General features: G+C 38.6%; 1 long non-coding RNA gene across 1 annotated transcript; it reads right to left on the bottom strand.

Annotated features, from left to right (window-relative positions):
- Nucleotides 1–5,712: 5,712 nt before the first annotated feature.
- Nucleotides 5,713–6,353, bottom strand: LOC146272634 (uncharacterized). Its single transcript, XR_014766510.1, has 3 exons — nucleotides 6,238–6,353; nucleotides 6,077–6,116; nucleotides 5,713–5,882 (listed from the first exon to the last, which is right to left on the bottom strand). It is a non-coding gene; the product is annotated as an uncharacterized LOC146272634 (long non-coding RNA).
- Nucleotides 6,354–7,473: the final 1,120 nt, after the last annotated feature.

Below are 7,473 nucleotides of genomic sequence, written 5' to 3'. Positions count from 1 at the left end.
GACATGGAGTTTTATATGCTCAGTACACAAAAAAGGGGTAAAACAAGAGTACATATAGCCAGTGAGTGGTGGGGGAGGGAAAGGGTTAGGGAGGGCCCTGAGTGAAATGAGTTCTGGAGAAACAATCTTTTGGGACTGACCGGAAGATGATCAGGTCATACACATGGCTTTGTATTCAAGGACTGCTTCTCTGGATACCAAGTTTGTGTGGTGTCAAATATTTGCAGATTGGCCCAAAGCCAAGATTGGATTGTGGGCCTGACCTCTACTGCTAAATAAAGTGAGGGTCACAGCCTTAGAAAACCACATCCCAAAGAAACACAAATAGTATATGGTTCATCTTGCTTTGTGCAAAATAATACACTAAGAGGGGGAGCTGGAGAGTATTAGAGTTTGTGACTTATAGTGTGACACAATCTATTTGTTATTTTGTATTTTAGGAGGTTGATGCCCTACCAACAAAGGTTTGTTGCTTTAGTCTGAGACATAGGCCTATTTCCTCTGCACTTAAAAAAAAAGAATTTTGATCAGGCACTTTGAGGAGAGTGTCTGAAGTAGCCTCTAAGTTATCAAAACGACTTGCGTCCATGGCAGAGATCTGAAATAGGGCTGCAATGTGTTTTACTTACCTGACACCTAGCTTAATTGCTTGCTACAATTTATTCTATATCAGTTATTCTTGACTGTGATTTTTTTTTTTTTTTTGACTTCATATGTTACTATTAAGGTCACAATAATTTATTTCCCTTTTTTCGCAATAAACCGTTGAGGATTCAGGTGAATTCTTTGCCTACCACTGATTTACTGTTATCCTTAAGGATTGGTGGATCTTATAACTGCCCATTAATCATTAAAGCTAAGAACCCATTAAACGTCAGATAAAAGCCTCTAGAATCAGCGAGGAGTCTACTACCATTGGTTCAACTTTTGCTTTTGTCAAAAGATTGCTCTTTTGACACTGACTAATTTGCTGATTATTGACAAATGAAACTGCATTTTATATCCCATGCAGTGACATTCCTGTTTCATGTGTCATGCCACCTGCTAATAGCACAGAAGTTGCCTGTGTCTAGTGATTATCTACCCTCTCTCGTTATTTTCACGAAGTGCCCGTGGTATATATTTCAGACTGTGATTGGTGGCTAGAATTTCTAGTTAAATAGAATGTGTTTACACTTGTACATTTCCCTATTCCCTGTCTGTCTCCTGCATATGGGTCTTCTTACTCTGCATCCCCCTTGACAGAACAAACTGGACAGAGATTCCTGGCATTATTAAAGAGATACTTGACATGTGGTGCCCCTGCTGGTGGATAACAATAAATTGACCTTCATTTTTTGCCATAAAGTATGTTCACAAGTCATGTGTGTAGAATGTTCCTGTTTGTTTAGCATCCATGTTAATGTTTACATAGTGTGTTCATTATGTTTTGGGGCATTCAACACTTTTGAATAAGGTTACATTATCTACCATGCAACTGCCAGGCAATAGCTAAATTAACAATATTGTAGTTACATAGAAGCTGCAAGAACTGCAGTTACACTTCATTGTGGCATAGTATTACAAGTTATCACACAAGAAAAACTCTAAATGCTGATATTTATGTTCAATAACCTACATTCAATATAATGTTGTTAATGTGCTCATTGACTTTATGGTCTACATGTTGACGTCTTTGTGGTGTCTTTTAAGATCTGCTGAGAACATTTTGTATTTTAATATCTTTTCAGATACATTTGTAATCTATTTTAAGATGTGGTTGCTGAAAATCTATCATCTTTAATGCATGGATGATGGCGTAAATATAGACTGTTTATTGCAGTAGTACATGGGCTGAGATCACTGATGCCACCAAAGGACCAAGGATGATGCAACCATCAATAAATATCTTCTAATTCCTCCAGATGTCATCAAACACAAGGATGTTAAAAGTTGCATGTAGAATCCGCAGTAAAATATTAATAGCAAGTCGATTTTGATTGTTTTTCTTATACATACATACATAACTTTCTTCTGGCTTCCTGAAAATTATAAATTGATAATTGGAACAGTATGTTATCAAGCATGTTGTGAAGGCAGAGAGGCATGGTGTAAAAATTTGAAAAATCCCCAAGCTAGTTTGTTCTGTGAGAACCTCATACTGGGTTGTATTGTATTCTAATGATAGTGCCAGTCCCAATCATTGTCAGGACGTTGCTGGTGACAGAAGTCAATTACCAGCCTTTCTTTTTCTGGAACATAAGAATTCTCTCTTGATGTGGCACCGCACCAGAGTAATCTGCAAGGTGATTAGTACAGTAGTATTGCTGCAAACAAGCTGCAAACAACAACTCTTTGGAAGAAAAGCTGCAAACTTTTTGGAGATGCTTTCCTCTGATGCCCCCCAAAAAAGTCTCGGCGTCTTTGCAAAGTTTGGAAACAACGTGATTGTGTGATTGTCTACTTAAACCATGAAAATAGTGAACACTGAAGAAAACCGGAGCACAAACATCAAAGTTTATGGCATGAAAGGATGTCCTCGGCACAACGTTCCCTTCAGAGTCAGAGGCTTTAGTGGGCAGATTTGGGTTTCTGTGTGGTCTCCTTTGTTCCACATCCACAAATAACGGAGACCACCTCATGGTTAAATCAAACATTTGCGAACCCGCAAATAAGCAACAAGCCATGTAGCCCCACTTTTGGATGTGTGCTCCCTCAGTAGCTAATTAAAAATGATTGTTTTTGATCTCTTAATAAACCTGCTGCCAGAGTAAACAGGGTGACAATGACAATGTCGTTTTTTCTTTACTTTTCTTTTTTGCATTTCAAAAGGATGAAGAGCTTTAATGACCCACTGTTCAATATCTAATGTGAACCAGAATGTGGATAGTTATTCTTTCTTCAGGCACAAACATGAGAGTTGTGTCAGTCAAATAAAATACATTTAGAATATCAAACTTGCCCAACTCCAGTACTGTGTAGTTGAAAGGGAGGCCTGAGTCTGCAGTCAATATGCTTTCCTATTTGTCCTCCATGAAACTATGGAAGAAATCATTTCCTGAGAACTTTTGTGACACAGAGATCCAATCCAAATTTAGGACTCACAGGGGAAATAAAAACCCATTCTACTCGGAACTGCTGTCATGTCAAACTGGCTAATAGATTTCTGTGGGTATTGGCCCCAGACTGTTCATAAACAAAATGATGTGGACCCAGACATGTGGAGGGTTTAAAGGTTATCCCATGTAAAGACTTTACATTCGCTTTGGGATGTGTGGAAAATACTAAATTTGCCTGCTAGCAAGGATGGTTTAATTGTTCCTCTGAGCTCTATGAAACAGCATCCCCAAACTCCCAAGAAAAAAGAAAAGATTATTGAGTCCCCATACGTCATAAACCAGAAAAGAAAAAAGAACAAATCAATAAAATGAAATATGAGATGTAGAGAATATGATCAAACTAGACGCTCTCTTGTGGTCTATCTTTATCGGATTTCATTTGAGATACTCCATGTCTGAATTCTCAGAGGCATACAGTATCAAAGTGAAGTAGAGGAGCTATTGACTAAAGGAACTTTACTAGCAGCATGGAAATCACCATACGTACATACTGTAGTGTTAGCTTCCACAGAACTTAAATGATGAATGTCAGTTATTGTATTTTATTATAACACAACTCCCAACAGTTTAATTTGTTGCATTCTTATAAATAAATGCGAGAATAGGTCACAGAAAATGTTAATGTGGGAATACCATTAATCTCAAATCATAAAAATATAATTACCATGACCTTTATATATAGTCTGAGAATGTTGGGGAGATCCATTATAGCTCTACTGAAGATAACGTATACAGTACGTACAGTATGATTGGTAAATCCAGCTCAAACTGCTGCACAACCAGGTATTATATTCCCAGGGGAATATGAAACAGCAAGATTCAACAAATCCTGTATCATATAGGCAAATATTTCCTTAAATTGTGAATTAATAAGGTCAGACTTTAATTACTTGCAATACTGTAGCATTACTCTGTAACCAGCTTTGTCTGTCGCTCACTTCAGAATCTTCTCATAAGCCCTGTTAGAATGTGAGACCAGCTGGGTTCCAATCCCATCTGCAAAGGCGATAAGTGGCGCATGCAACTGAATCTATTAGCTACCAGACTGAAAGCTCCTATCATCCTTGCACTAATACCTTTGGGAAATGCCAGTCGGATGTTTGCTGCATCTTTCCCTCAGGTTAACTGCTTTCTATCAAAATAGCCACCACTGCAAGGAAAAGCAGTGTGCCCTGAAGTATGTTGGGCAGGTCTGGGCTTCTGGGCTCACCAGGCAGGGCCTCAAATGATACAGTTGTCAGACACACAGTTGCCTTGGGTCCATGTTGAATTAATTGTATATATGCATGTACTCTACAGTATAATACTCATATGTAATGAAGAGAGGATGGATTTCCTCTCTCCTGTCTTCCTTGTTTGACCTCCTCCCATCCCCTGCCTGGGATGTCCAAATCATCTTACTCGAGTTGTAGAGTAATTCCACATCTGCCACTGCAGGTCTACTACTGCTGTCAAAGCTGCAGCTGCTTCTGTTAGTCACAGGCAGCAAGCATTTTCCCCCCTTCAGAGAAGACTTTCTGAACTATACCTATCTTAACATCCACCAACTGAAGCCAGACTTGACCTAGTAATATCTGTGATTAATGGAAGATTACATATATCTAAAGCTTACTGTTGGATAGCAAAATCTAGAGTTGTTCTGGGGCATTCATAAGTGGCCAAGGAAGAGAGTACGCATGATACTATAAATCAATGCCAGAAGTAGTTTTCATCTTGAAAATCATAAATTCAAAACTAACCCAGAACTTCATACTGTATTAGTAATTTTCATACATTCTTACTTTACAGAAACACAGTTCATTGTATAGAAACGCCAGAACAATATGCTTGTATGTGTTTTTTTGTGTTCAACAATGAAGACATGCTTGCAATAAGAAAATAGAAGGAGGTACATATAGAAGGTATGTAGACCTAAGTAAAATATATGTACATTAATTAATTGTTAAATTTAGACAATTCTTAGACAACGTCACCTAATATTATCATACCGCAGTGGAAATTTCACCCTGCAGCTGGAAATGGCTATAGACAGCCACCCGGCCTTTAGGGCATTTCCCATTTCTTCGTCACATTGACTCAGTCTACTGGGCCTCTGACACTGTCCTCCCAGGGCATGTCTGGGTATAACTGTCCTCAAGCATGTTCACAAAACACATCATAGCTACTGTCCCTCACCTCTTGCCTTATTCTAAGGAAGATATTTACACTTGCTCTTGATTTGAGTTATTTTGGGTTCTATCAAGTATGTAAAATACCCAAATACTCTTTATTTCACTGGTGATATACCAGGTACGGATGTTCTGCATGTAGAATACAGTACATGGGACACTGAATACCTCAACAGGACACACTGTTATATTCCAACAATTGAGGATAAAGAATAAAGCCATACAGTATAGGTACTTTGGAGTGCTTCTGAGTTCAGTAAAATATAGTGTCCCAGCATTCAATATGTTCTTGACCTTGATATTGCTCATTCCTCGGATGACCTTCCCATTGATTTAGTCAAAGGCAAAGGAACAGCATTAATACTTTTACTTCTACGCTTCTCCTGTGTGTATTTGCAATGCTTTAATGATCCATACAGTACAGCACTGTCTACAGAAAGCCTTCACAGAAAGTCTCACAAGCATTCACATTTCAGTTACCGACCAAAGGAGAGTCCTCAACCCTCATTAAGGAGCCAGCAGCAGCCATGTCAGGGTACACAGGTGATAACCAGACCTCCGTGTGCTCCCCTGGTCTGTGTTAATTATCCCCACCGTGGCCTTATTAGACACAGGCCTGTAGAACCATATATAAGAGCATGGTTGGAACACCCTTTTAACATTCAGTAGAGTGCTCTCAGGGAAAATATGTAGTGAAGAATGCAAAATTAGTTATCATACTTTTGATACTATAACCTAAGCCCCTTTTAACCAAGTTAGAGCTTTAATGGTAGGGCCATCAAACATTTTTTATTTAAAAAAAAATCTTACCTAGATCAGTGTTCCTGTTACTGCAGCTGGTGTTACATGTCTGGAAATTGAACAGTGTGCCTTTACTTTAGGATCTAACATTATGAAAATAATTGTGGTGTTTGATCCAATATAAATTCCATAATTTCATAGAATAGATACAATTGTATACTGTAGCCTACCTAACCCACTTTCATTAAGAGATGAAAAAGAGAACTGGTTACTGACATGAGTGGAAAGGTATTTTATGAAAATGTATACCATGGTCTGAGAGAATACTCAATTCTTATTGGCTGACCATTATCATGTGATAATGTACACCTACTAAGTAGTTCCACTAAAACTGTCTGTTCACTGATCTAAATAATTGCACTGGATACACAGTAGCCTATGAGCCTGTGTCTAAATAAGTAACCATAGCAACAGGGATGCAGTTACTAGGTGTGTTCGAATTCATCAAAGAATTTATATTGACTGTGTGCTTCTATACTCTTTGACTTCATGCAGCGCCGGCGGCGTTGACAGTCGGCTGCAGCCGGCTGCCTTGAAGCTGAGAATGCCATTGGCTGCTTCAAGTCAGCCGGGCTGCAGGCGGCTGCAGGCGACACCTAAAGCCTTCGTTGACAATGAATTGAAACACTTTAACAAGTCAACATCTTATTCCAACGAGTGCATAAAAAAGAAAACCTTAGGGAATATACATTTTCAAAATTTACTGTGTCCGTGTCTTCTAACGTCAGTGACATCTCAACATTGATAATCTTTCGCGACACATGCTGTGTTCATTTCCTATAATTTACTGTTGTTATGATCATGTTTTGATGATCACCTTTTGATATTATTTATTTATTTCGAATTTATTTTTACGTTACATTTTATTCCCATTGTGTATTTATGTATGTGAAGCACATTGTTGTGTATTTATGTGAAGCACATTGAATAACCACGATGTATGAATTGTGCTATATAAAGAAACTGGCCTTGCCTTGCCTTTGGTGTGATCACAGCAGACTTCAGGTCACTGAAGCACGCGCCCGCGGACTCCCATTGCGAGTCGGCAGTTCACGCTTCGCATCGTCCACTATTTTATGATATTGTAGGCCTACACCTCCTTGGACATCATCCCTTATGTCTACAACTGTAGGTGTATAGTAGTGTAGTGTTGTATGCCAAAACACCATGCCAAGGGCCACAAAAGCAATATGCATAAGCTAAACAAATGCTTCATTATGAGACAAAACTTTATTGTTTACAGTTTGCATTCATATTGTGTCATACGTTGAACTATGGAAAGCATTTGAATCGTATTGGAATGCTATGTCATGGTAATTTATATTTTTGCCCATTTATTGTCTCACTTCATCCAAGTGCCACACATGTAAGCAGACCATGGCTTCATCTCTTGCCTCTGATTTTGG

Source organism: Hypomesus nipponensis, chromosome 9 (genome assembly GCF_054491055.1).
Source record: "Hypomesus nipponensis isolate SF chromosome 9, ASM5449105v1, whole genome shotgun sequence".
NCBI classification, from domain to species: Eukaryota; Metazoa; Chordata; class Actinopteri; order Osmeriformes; family Osmeridae; genus Hypomesus; species Hypomesus nipponensis.
The sequence above is the reverse complement of the archived record's forward strand: the minus strand, read 5'-3'. Positions and strand labels throughout refer to the sequence as shown.